The sequence below is a fragment of the Sinocyclocheilus rhinocerous genome, unplaced genomic scaffold (genome assembly GCF_001515625.1).
Source record: "Sinocyclocheilus rhinocerous isolate Xijiao unplaced genomic scaffold, SAMN03320098_v1.1 scaffold742, whole genome shotgun sequence".
In the NCBI taxonomy this organism is placed as follows: Eukaryota; Metazoa; Chordata; class Actinopteri; order Cypriniformes; family Cyprinidae; genus Sinocyclocheilus; species Sinocyclocheilus rhinocerous.
Window position 1 is genome coordinate 2,012,425 of NW_015641116.1, and position 12,883 is coordinate 2,025,307.

Sequence of the window (12,883 nt, forward strand, 5' to 3'; positions counted from 1 at the left end):
AGCGGGTGCTTACGAGGCAAGCACGTGCTGGTCCGCACAGACAACACTGCGACCATTGCGTACATCAACCGACAAAGTGGTCTATGCTCCCGGAACTAATGCTCCTCATGCCAGCTCCTCCCTGGCAGATTCCTCTGAGGAAGGTTCTACTGACTCAGAGACGGGGCACCCTGTGGCACCCGCGTCCAGATCTCTGGAAACTTCATGTCTGGTCCCTGGATGGGACACGGAGGTTCTAGGTGACCTACCCCAGGAGGTAGTTGACACCATCACTTCGGCAAGAGCACCGTCTACGAGACACGCTTACGCCTTGAAGTGGAACCTGTTCGTCGAGTAGTGTTCTCGCCGAGAAGACCCCCGGAGATGCCCGATCAGGGTCGAGCTTTCCTTTTAGCAGCAAGGGTTGGAGCGAAGGCTGTCTCCCTCCATCCTTAAAGTCTATGTCGCTGCGATTGCTGCTAACCATGACCCCGTGGAAGGGAAATTGGTAGGGAAGCATGACCTGGTCATCAGGTTCCTTAGGGGGGCGAGAAGGTTAAATCCTCCCTGGCCCCCCTCTATACCCTCTTGGGACCTGTCTCTAGTGCTCAAAGGTCTTCTTGTTGCGAGCCCCCGCCTACACCAAAAAGGGGCACAGGACACTGGAAGGGGCAGCATCCATGGCGCTTTGGTAGGAATCCCAAATCGTCGTTCACCAACGTGACGTCGAGAGTGACCGACTGAAAGGGAATGTCTTGGTTACGTATGTAACCCTCGTTCCCTGAAGGAGGGAACGGATACGTCACCCGCTCGGCTCCTCAACGAAAACCTGGTATGCGTTGCACCGGCTGCCTTTTTATGCTCACGCTGTGATCAGCGGCAGCTGGATGCAATCATTGCATGCCAATGTGCATTGGCTCATTTAGTTTACACTCAAAGTGGATTGGTCTCTCTAAGCGAGATCCCAATTCGTCGGTCACCGACGTGACGTCTCCGTTCCCTCCTTCAGGGAACGAGGGTTACATACGTAACCAAGACTTCTGAGTTCTGTCAACTCTGCACTGGCTCCCTATTGAACAACGAATACATTTTAAAATCTTGCTATTTACTTATAAAGCCCTGAATGGTTTAGTTCATCAATACTTGAGTGAGCTCAATTAGCTCGCATTATAGTCCTTCACGTCCGCTGCGATCTCAAAACTCTGGCCATTTGATAATACCTAGAATATCAAGACCACGGGAACCAGACAAGACCTCTGCACCTGTGTTGCAGCCTGGAATTAAACCACCACATGCTGGTTTTGTCAGGCCAGAGGAGAACTGGCCCCCTGACTGAGCCTGGGTTCTCCCAAGGTTTTTTCTCCATTTCTGTCACCAATGGAGTTTTAGTTCCTTGCCACTGTTGCCTTTGGCTTGCTTAGTTGGGGACGCTTGACTGATTGCACAGGTGACTTGACTTGATAGAGTCAACAGTCACTAGCACATGCAGCAACAGCAGCAGCCTCCCCCGGGTCCTAATGCTCATCTGGTAAGGCCTTTTATTCATTTAGGGTGGTGCTGTAGGCCTATTTGTAATAAAATGAAAAGTAAAATAGACAAATTACATTAAGATATTTGTGTTTCTGAATAAAGCAACCAATAATTGATGTCATAAAATCACAAGTCTGTTTTGATTTTTTTTGGTCAGAATCTCTAGCTTACATGAATAAAAACAAATCACAAACATGACACTTGTAAATTAAATAATGTAATATATACAGATTTATTCATTAATATGTCATATATTTTTTCCAAATGGATTATGAATACAAGGAGCTATAAAATATTTTTAGAATTTTTACAGCTCTTTTGCTTTAGACCATCTATTAATGTTAAATCTACAAATAAAATGTTAAAGGGGACACAACACACACAGTTTCTGCCAATCTCATGTTAATCTTGAGTACCTATAGAGTATATTGCATCCTTCATATCTCCAAAGAGTCTTTAGTTTTATCAGATTTATAAAAGACAGATACAGCTTCACGCTTCTCTCCGAAAACAGTCGAGCTCCTGGAGACGTGCCGTGGGCGGAGCTAAAGAGTCAAGAACACACGAAGCTTTTGTGTAGCGATTGTCTGCAAGTTGTGACAATGACATAAATAAAACAGGAACAAAAACTTTACTGACTTTAATTTAATTTAATTTGTTTATAAAACATTCATCACCGAAATGGCGAGAACAAACAAACACACTTGCACAACTCCATTGCTGCCCCGAAAAAACAAACTACATCCACTGTTCCCTTAATGCTGGGTTCTATAGGAAGCTGAACACGTTTATCTTTCACACATAACCAAAAACACAATTCTTTGATGACATTGTTGATTTTGTGGTCTAAAAATAAAATGACAAATCATTTGAGCAAGTCCTGTGCAGCGCTGCAGACGACTTCTGTAACCCGAATGAAGCACATTGATGGGCGTGCTCTTGCTCTCGCTTTGTTTGCTGTGTGCACGCACTCTTTCGGGAGAATTGCCCATACAAGGAATTCTACCCTTTATGACGTCGTGCAAGGCCATACTCGAAAAAAACTTTCTGAAATGTATACGAACCCTGTATGAGTGTATTTGGCACAGAAATTATACATCCAACTCGTTTTTTTTTACTTTGGCCATGTTTAGCATGAGAATCCAACTCTTTAACAGTTTAAATAAGTCAGAATGCATGAAATAGCATTAGACCTCCCCTTTAAGGTTTCAACTGCATCCGTCTGAAAAAACAGCAGAGATTGATTTTATTATAGTTATTTTCAAAGCTTTCAATGTACTTTCATTAAAAAAGAACTTTAAACATGTTTATTAGTTCTAACAAATAAGGTTTTGCTTAAAACTAACCAAAGTTAAAAATTATTTGTTTAGAATTTCAGCACAAGAGAGACTTGGTGTTGTTTCAAAACAAAAGGAAATATTTATCACTATCGGCTATCGACCAAAATGATTTGAAAAATGTCGGCAAAATCTAATATTGTGCATCCCTAAAACAAATCATATGAGGGTTGACATCACCTCAGTACAGTGCAAGGTTTGAGCCTATATCACATTGTTTATCTTCCTGTGCCAACACGCCAGCAGGTTGGCATCAATAGCGGCAACTTGTAAACGTGCCCAAATGCGACAGCCAACGCACACACAGACATGTCCACCTCCTATTGCCAGAACCCTTAATCCTTTTTTTAATTCTCACTGAGCAGCACTGCCCTGGTTCCCAGTGGAAAATAAACATTTTTTTGAAAGGACTTGGAAAATAAAGGTGCGAGACGTCCAGGGGAAGGTGAAGCGGATGGGTAGGCAGATGTGTGCAGGCACGCATACATGGCTAGAGAGTGTCGGGCCAAATTAATTTAGCTCTCAAAATAAGAGAATGAAATATCAAAGCACCAATTAGCAAATTCCATCAGGTTATTGCAATCTGTGAGGCTGGATAACAGTCCCTTAATGAGGTCCAAATAATCTTTGTATTATTTAGTTTCTTTAAAGATGCCTCAAAATATACTTAAATCTTATATAACTTCTCTTTGGTCGTTAGCGCCTATGTGTTAATTAATGTTTGTGAACATGCAGATATTGTGTATGACGTGTTATATAAATGCAAAAAAGTCCTTCTTCACTCTTATATCACAGGGCTTGTCATTTCTCCATGGGATAGACTTTAACGTTGCCTCAGGCAGAGTTATTACAATTACATCACATTGAAGGAGAGGATGAATGTGAAAATGTATCAAATCAGAAGGCAAAAAGGTTCTTTAAAGATACTTGGGGTAACAAAGTAAAGTGTGAAGTCAAGAAATCACGGACCGAAAGGGCAATTTAGCGTCTGCGATTAAAGGGGCAGGGGCTCGAACCCCACCCTGTGCACGCCACTGATTCAGACATTATATCAATTCATGCATTCCCTGGAAACCATGACGTTGGTGTTGCTAACACTGCTACCACTGTACGAGACACTTCCCGTACCCCGGTTCTGTGGTTATAGATCTGGTCTGGTAATGTCAAAGGTTTTAAGTTCAGTCATTGCAAAGAGTGATCTGTGGACTGTAGCCAAGCACTTAACCCTGGTTAGTCCAGGGGGGTTATCTTTTTAATAAATGTACTGAGCATTGCTTTGAGTGTCTGTTAAATGACTACTTACTTAAATTAACACAACCAAGAAGTGATTATTACCCAGTTAACCCCTGCTCTCACTTTCTGTTCAAATTGTGATACTGCTATGGTCAAGTTGACTCTCGTGAGATTATTGCACACTGCACAGCTGTAAGCATAGGCAATTTAACATGCCCCTGCAACCTTTAACAAAGACAATGATTTGATGGTGTAGTGTCTGACCTGACTAGAAATTTGATACTGCTAAATACTGGGCTTCTATGGAGAGAACAGGTTCAGTCTGATTGAGCTTGCACTCATTTTTTTTTTTTCACTGCACACTGTATGTTCAATGCCTTTGTCAGTTTTAACAATTCAGGCAAAATGTTAATAACGGGGGGAAAATTTAAATGAAGAAAGCCACATGTTTGCAATAGACTGTTTTGCATCTCAACAGTATATTAAAAAATGTCAGTCACAGTATAAAAATGACCATAAGTAATATGGATATGGGTGAGTAAAATATGACCATCAAAAGGAGGTTGGCATCCTGAGAAGATCAAAAGGATGTAAATAAAAGTGTAATCTACAAGGAAGGTTTCAGTCTCTGTTCTCTCTACAAGTTTATGGCAGATTCACATAATCTGAACAGATAAAATCATATTCAACGAAATCATATTTATCCTGTTTACCAGCCCTTTGCTTTGAATAAGAAAATCATGTATTCATCTGAGCATCAAACATAATGTAAATAAAAAATATGATCATGGTAAACAACACAGGATTTGATAAACTATGATAACATATGCAGGATCCTCCATTCTCATGCATCATATAAAATAGCAATTAATTATTTTTATCAACCTATCTCTTTAGCCTTTTAAATTCCTGTTTCTTTCTACACATTTTTTTGAAAGGACTTGGAAAATAAAGGTGCGAGACGTCCAGGGGAAGGTGAAGCGGATGGGTAGGCAGATGTGTGCAGGCACGCATACATGGCTAGAGAGTGTCGGGGAATTGAAAGGCTGAAAATCTGTGCAGTGGGAGCAACACTGCGAACAAGTCACAGAGCAAACATAGTTTGCACCCCCTTGGGCACTTACCGGTTGAAAAAGCCTTGGTACTTTTCCATTGATGCACTTCTGTAATGGGAAAACCCTCCATGTCCGAATGCTTATTTGGGTTTGGCAAACATGTATTAGGTAGGACTTAAGGCTGTGAGGCTGTGACAAAAACTATTCATTCATAGTTAATTTGCCAATAGCTATGCAATATTTGATTTCCAAATTTCCATGTGACTGTCTTTCATTTGTCCTTCAATTGGTAATGGGATAGTTTGCTTATACTGAACAGATGTCTGATATTTCCATTGGCTGAATCAATGTCTTCCCCTTTCCCTAACCTAACTCATGCCCTGTCTATATCTGGGTAACCCTTATTAAAGGGGTCATATGATGCTGCTAAAAAGAACATTATTTTGTGTATTTGGTGTAATGAAATGTGTTTATGCGGTTTAAAGTTAAAAAAACACATTATTTTCCACATACTGTACATTATTGTTTCTCCTGTATGCCCCGCCTTCTGAAACGCGTCGATTTTTACAAAACTAATCGGTCTGAAAAGCGAGGTGTGCTCTGATTAGCCAGCTATCCAGTGCGTTGTGATTAGCCGAATACCTCAAGCGTGTAGCCTTTTAAATTCCTGTTTCTTTCTACATCCTCTCCCCTTTTGTCTCTCGGTCTCATTCTATCTTTATCTAGAGGACAATACATTGCATTGCCGTAGGTTCCCCTCCCATCTATTTGTTTATATAAGTTCATTAGACCAGATTATAGGAGCTCAGAGGACAACCTTGAAAAATAATGTAGCTTTCATAATATTAACATTTTAAATGCCTTTGATACAATTCAGCAAGAAAGATGTTTAATATATAGATTTAGAAAGTAACCAATACATAAGTGCTAAATATGAATCCACCCATGCATGATGTACTAGAGACACAATCATATTAAACAAGTTTATTCTTAATGCTTTAAATACTCTCTTTTTTTCATGTAGTGACATTTTAGTGTCTCATGTCAGCATGAAATCAAATTGCCATTGGTTCAAATTGTCAATGTCTTTTTATGGAGCACACATTTAGGTCAGTGGCTAGTTGTGTCCTGTCACATGTGCATGATAACATAAGTGGAGTGAACACACACAGCAAGCTCTGTGTGACTATTTGAAGAGAAAGGTGCTTAACAGCATTCTACGAATAAAGGAGAATAGTTCACCCAAAAAGAAAACTCTCTCCCTCATGTTGTTCCAAGCCTGTATGTTATTTGGTTTTGCGGAACACAAAAGGAGTAATTCTGAGTTTTCACTTAGCTCTTTTTGATACAATGCCAGTTCTAGTCCATTTGGTTCATAGAACCAAAAACAATAGCCCATATGACTCATAAGCTATATTCAGAGCCATTTGACTGCTTTGATTTGATTTCCATCCTGCATATTTGAACTGGCGCATTACATGCACTTTACAAGACACGTTAGAACCAACTGTGTTTTGGCATCTGTCACTTCCAACCTGGTGCAACGTGTCAAGGTTAGTGCAAGGGGTAACCTTACACAAAGCTCTCACATGACACAAACCATATTAACTATTTTTATGGGTTTTTATGTAGGGTTTTGTCCTTTAAAAAAAAAAAATCTCCTATTGCGTTCCATAGAAAAAACAATATTACAACATGACAGGTTTGGAACAGCATGAGGGCGAGTAGGTTATGACTAAATTTTCATTTGTGGATAAATCATCCCTGTATTCATCAATCATTCTTGATAACATTATGATGAACAAAAACAATTTGCATGTTTGAAACATTATTCTTGACATAAAAATGTGTTCAGTCAAATTCAGACCATCAGGACTACATACCTCTCTTCTACACATAGGGCTACTAAATGCACGGAAGTGTGAGTATGGATGAACTTAAATTGTGCTCATTAAAAGCAGTATGGCAGTATGTGGAGCAACATCAAAAACTAAAAGTAGCACCACAAAATGGGCCAAGCATGACACTGGCACATGCCTCGCACCACTGCAGCAGCTTGTCTGCACACCATGTCCATTAAATTAATAATAGGGCATGCTATATGTCTCTCCTACTTCTCGCGGTTATGTCATGTACACTGGAGGTATGGTGCGTCAGCATTGGCATTCACGTGCCAGTGGAAAATAACGGTGATATGGGCCTGGCGAGCGGCGACTTCACACCGACACGAACGTACAAAACTGGCACAGAAGGACATAAGCACATTGCATCAGTTAATCAAAAATCACGCATCGGCCTACATTGGACTGCAATATGTACGCCACGAATTGTACAAAGTCAGCCATTAACATTTCTGTAAATATAATATAAATACAACAGATATATAATATCATCTTTAACGAGTGCATTCAGCATCTTTAAAGTCAAAGCTGTAGCGTGTTCTCAGCATCACTGCAATACGACCCCTATTGATTCGCCCCGCCCCCACTCACTCGAAATACAAAATTAACGCAATAATCTAACACAAAGCCTTGCTAAGAAATCTTACTCTAAGGGTGCTATACATACTGCATATACATCCATATAGCCTAACGTTTCGTCTGAGTTTAAAATAAAATCACCAGTAAATTGTAATATAGGCCTAGATAAAAATAAAAAAAAAGATGCATTATGCATAACGTTTTGACACGTCAAGCAGTTCATATCCTCTATTTACAAAACAGTTCCATTGTTATTATTGGATTACGCGCTAAATGTTTCATTCCACAAATGTTACCGGCATCCGGCATACACTGAAAAACGTCGCACGCACAGAGACCAAATGCAAATAGGCTACTCGACATGAATGCCAACATATAACAAAACCTATAATAGGGGTCTCCGACAAATTCTTTGCATTTCATTCATTGCCTTGTCTTTGAGAAGTATTAATTTGGGCCGTGGAAAACGACCGTGAGACGCGAAAAAGGGTGAGAAGGACAATACACAGCAAATGCGTGATGTTCATGACAATTTGAAGACGTGAAAATCCAATGATTGTTCGAAAGCGTCGAGCCCTTGCCATACATAGACTACACGAGCAAAATCCTTTCTAGCGGACACGGTAGACCATTTCACTTACCTCTGCGTCGCGCGTTGGATTTGTGAAGGATACAGAGGTCAGATTGACAGATGCTGAATAGATGTAAGCTTTCGCTGCACTGCGGTTAGATTAAAAGCAGAATATTTAGTTAATGCCGGTTCAGATTTACAATATATGAAGTATGAGGTCACTGTGAAGCCCCTCCCAGAATTCTCATCCCTATGCCCATCCCCCAGTAGGGAGCAGAGAGGTATGCCAACCCCCTAAACCATCACCCAATCATGATCGATCTCTCTCTCTTCTCTCTCTCTGCCTGCCACTCTCTCTCTCTCCCTCTCTATTTCTCTCCCTTACTCCCAGTGTGTTCAAACTCTATGAGTGCTGTTCTGTTGACTCAGTGCATACGTTGCTTTCCTTGGTTTTTGCAACTTAAATAGATACTGTACATACAAAGCTGAATTTGAGTAAATGTGCTTTGCATATACAAAAGAGATGGTACACAGGTGCTCGCACAAGTATCGAAATTGGTGACCTTTTCCAGGCCAAAGACCCTTTGGCAGATAGAAACACAGAGCATATTATACATATTGAATATTGTATAAAAATTAATGTTGCATTTTAAGCCTGGCATATAGTAGCATTCATATGACGTGACATGTGGCCAAGTATGGTGACCCATACTCGGAATTAGTGCTCTGCATTTACCCATCCAAAGTGCACACACACAGCAGTGAACACAACACACACACCGTGAACACACACCCGGAGCAGTGGGCAGCCATTTTTGCTGCGGCGCCCGGGGAGCAGTTGGGGGTTCGGTGCCTTGCTCAAGGGCACCTCAGTCGTGGTATTGAAGGTGGGAGAGAGCGCTGTACATTCACTCCCCCCACCTACAATCTCTGCCGGTACGAGACTCGAACCCGCAACCTTTGGGTTACGAGTCCGATTCTCTAACCATTAGGCCACGACTTCCCATATAGCACCATAATTAATATATTTATATACTTGCAAAGTATACAAATACTTATTATATGTAGTTGCAGTGTGTATTAATGTGTATTTAAGATACTGAAATAGAATAGACTTTGCTTATTTAAAGTCTTATACTTTAAAATAAAAAAAAGGAGGGAAAAATAAAACATTTAGCTGAACTTTTGCTGGAATAGTTGAAATTGCTGAAAATGTACTCACCCAAGCTGAATCCCACCTGTCGCAAAAAGTCAGTGACTTCTCTTATAAAATGGCATTTTTTTTGGTGTAATCTCTAAAAAACGTTCAATCCAAAAGTATTGTTTAGTGTAAAACATGTTGAAGATTAGCCGATAGGCTGTCAATTCATTAAATGATAAGCTGTTTCCTCTAAAAAGCTGTTTATTCAGAGTAGTAAAGCCTGTCCTAAATTGACATCCATTCAAAAAAAAAAAAAAAAAAACGGCCTCTGGTCTCCTTTCCCACGTACTGGCAAACCGGAAGCGTTAGCATTAGCCATTATGCTTTTTTGGCTAAAGGTTGCTGGCTTGCCTTCTAGTGGCTTTGGCTAAACTCTGCAGGGCTGTGGCCCTCCAGGAAATGAGTTTGACACCCCTGCTTTAAACTTTGGTTGCTGGCCAAAATACCAGTCCATAATAACAATTCCTCCATTGAAAAAAAAAAATCCATCTCCTGTTGTCATCTCACATCAAAATCCACCAGCATATTTGTTTAAAACGGCTTTGGACTTTTCGCTTGTAGGCTAAGTGTGCCACTTGGGACAGGGCCTAACATGACGATGACTTGACTAGAACATGAGTCAAGTCCTTCGGATGAGACGTTAAACCGAGGGCCTGCCTCTGACCATCATGGCTTCCTAATCATCCCCATTCACTAATTGGCTTCATTACTCTGTCTCCTCTCCACCAATAAGCTGGTGTGTGGTGGGCGTTCTGGCGCAATATGGCTGCCGTCGCATCATCCAGGTGGATGCTGCACACTGGTGGTGGTTGAGGAGATTCCCCCCCTTTCATGTAAAGCGCTTTGAGTGCCCAGAAAAGCGCTATATAAATGTAACGAATAATAATAATAATGACCATGACCTTGACCTTGACAAAGGCTCACCATCAGCGGGTTACAGAAAAAGCTAGACAAGGCACAATGGAAACATTAGGAGTAACACAAGGATACACAAGGACTAATAACTAAACAAGACACACCTGAAAGTAATTAAGACAATGAACCAATGACAAGACAGAACTGAAAACACCTGACAATATAAAACAACAAAAACAACACAACAGGTGTGTCGACTTGAAGCGGAGCTGCGCAGAACGTTCGGTGTATGATATCAAAGTACCGTGAGAGCTATAGAGAGCAGACGGCTCCTTATGCATTCGAATCGCTCTCACGGTACTTTGATGTCACACACCGATCGGTCTGCGCAGTGCCGCTTCAAGTCGAACACACCTATTAACAAGAGAAACACATCACATGGGGAACAAGGGAATCACACAACATGACAAGAACTATGACAATACGTCAAAATAAAAGACATGAAAACGTGAACAAAACCAGAAACAGACGCGACACATTGGTGAGCAAGTGATGTAATGCAAAATTTCTCCAAATCTGTTCTGATGAAAATCTGTCGAATGGCCTAAGGGTGAGCACATTTATTAGCAAACTTTCTTTTTTGAGTGAAGTTAAATTAACATTACATTTTTGTTCAACACATAAAAAAAAATTTTCCCACAAAAGTTCACATACAATAATTGATGGATCCCTTGCAGTACTAGTACCAAGAACCCCCTAGGGTTCACAGACACCCTGTTTGAAGATCCACTGATGTAGTGCTGTGTTTTTTAAAGGCACGTATGGGTTTATTATTTTTCCATTTGGCTAACTACTTTGTTTATAAATTAAACCTAGTTAAAATATGACTTAAGTCATGATGGTTAATGTCATGTAACACAGAAGACAAGATCTGTCATTGACACCAACGAAACAAAATATGTATTACATAATATATTCAGATTAGACGTAACACAGACTGGAAAAGGTTAACGGTTAAAACGGCTAAAACCACGTAACCAAAACAATGATACTCTGTCCATGCTATTTCTAGGTTTGCTGACACTAATGCAAAATCCTTTCATCATCATTAGGCCAGTTTTAACTATTAGTAAGAAGTGCAATAGATTTCTGTAATATTTAATATATACATGCATACTGTATATATCAAAGGTGGTGACCTACTTTTTAATTTTGTTGAGATTTGTTAAATGTGGAATTCTAAAGATAGATTCCAATGATTTAACACAATTCTGTCAAAAGTGGGGGACAGTTTCTCTCAATTTCTAATTTCTCACAGCAATAAAATAACAAAAATATGTAAATAAATAAACTGTCAGTATAACAGAGAGTGGAAGAAGATGCAATGAAAGTAAATGGTAACTAAGGCTGTCAAATACAATCTTCTTTATCATTATATGTATGTTCTTCCATTATGAAAAATCCTAACCTATACACAAATGACACCAAAGGACTTCTGGCTTCTGATTTCAGGGGTCAAGTCACACCACATTTGGACAGCAGTGGTAAGTAAAATGAAAAGCCATCTGAGGCAAATCCTCTTAAGGTTATAAAATACCTGATATATTTATATATGCGAATTTTTACGCAAGCTTGCCTATGTTCCAGTTCATCATAAAAATACAATTCCTAACCTGACGTGCAATGTGTAAATGGACTTTCTTTCTTTATTTTTGTCTTATAGTTATTTGGCATGTGGGGACTGGTTCCACGAAACCCGAGGAGAATGGCTTCATTGAAGATGGTAAAGCATTTCGATGCAAGAACTGCATTTAGGTAATAGTTGTTGTTTTTTTCATTGAAATATTCTAACAACTTATCTGAAAGTATATATAAAAAAATCATATGTGCTCCTTTTAAAAAAAGTAAATATATTTTATGAAATAATAAAATATCCAACAACTGTCAAGGCACACATCTCAGTTTTTGCATAAACAGCCACAATTGAATATCAACCCTAGTTCTAAGACCTCTGGGAAGACACAACCACAACAATCATATCACCCAATCACCAGCAGAGGTCATAATCCCCACAGAATTGATCCAATCTCCATTACAACCTCTATACATCTTTAGTTTATCTTTAATTTTCATGCTTTCTTTTGCATTCCATTTATCTTCCTTATAGTTGTCTGTTTAAATTAAATCTGTCTACCTTTAATTTTGGATTATGATGCTGGAGTTTGCATGCTCATGTAAAGGATTTAAGATTAAAGATACTGCAGAGCATATCAAGAATAGTGTATTCATGCTGAATATGTATGTATTGTGTTTGGTATTATATGTAACAAACAACAGCATATATAAATACAAATTCAGCATGAATACTGCATTCTTGATATGGTCTTACTGATTCACGTTAAACTAATTCAAATTAATAGATCATGCATAATAAAAGATGGCTCAGTTTTGTTTGAAAAACATTTCTTATTCATATTTTCATTTATGCTCATACTATAACTGTACCTTGTTTTCAACACCATCGTTATTTTTTATTTTATTTTTTGCCCAGTTTTGATTGATTGATTGATTGTCTTTAGGTGTTTTGTTTTCACATATAGTACACTTTAAATGAGTCAGTTGAAGTAAACCAAAAAGGGAGC

General features: G+C 39.4%; 1 protein-coding gene across 1 annotated transcript in view; it reads right to left on the minus strand.

The window, feature by feature from the left end:
- Positions 1 to 8,394, minus strand: part of LOC107754711 (histidine N-acetyltransferase-like) — a 15,206-nt gene extending 6,812 nt beyond the window's left edge. Inside the window, exon 1 of the mRNA XM_016571286.1 lies at positions 8,256 to 8,394. The gene's annotated coding sequence lies outside the window, so the exon portion shown is untranslated. The remainder of the gene's footprint in view (positions 1 to 8,255) is intronic.
- Positions 8,395 to 12,883: the final 4,489 nt, after the last annotated feature.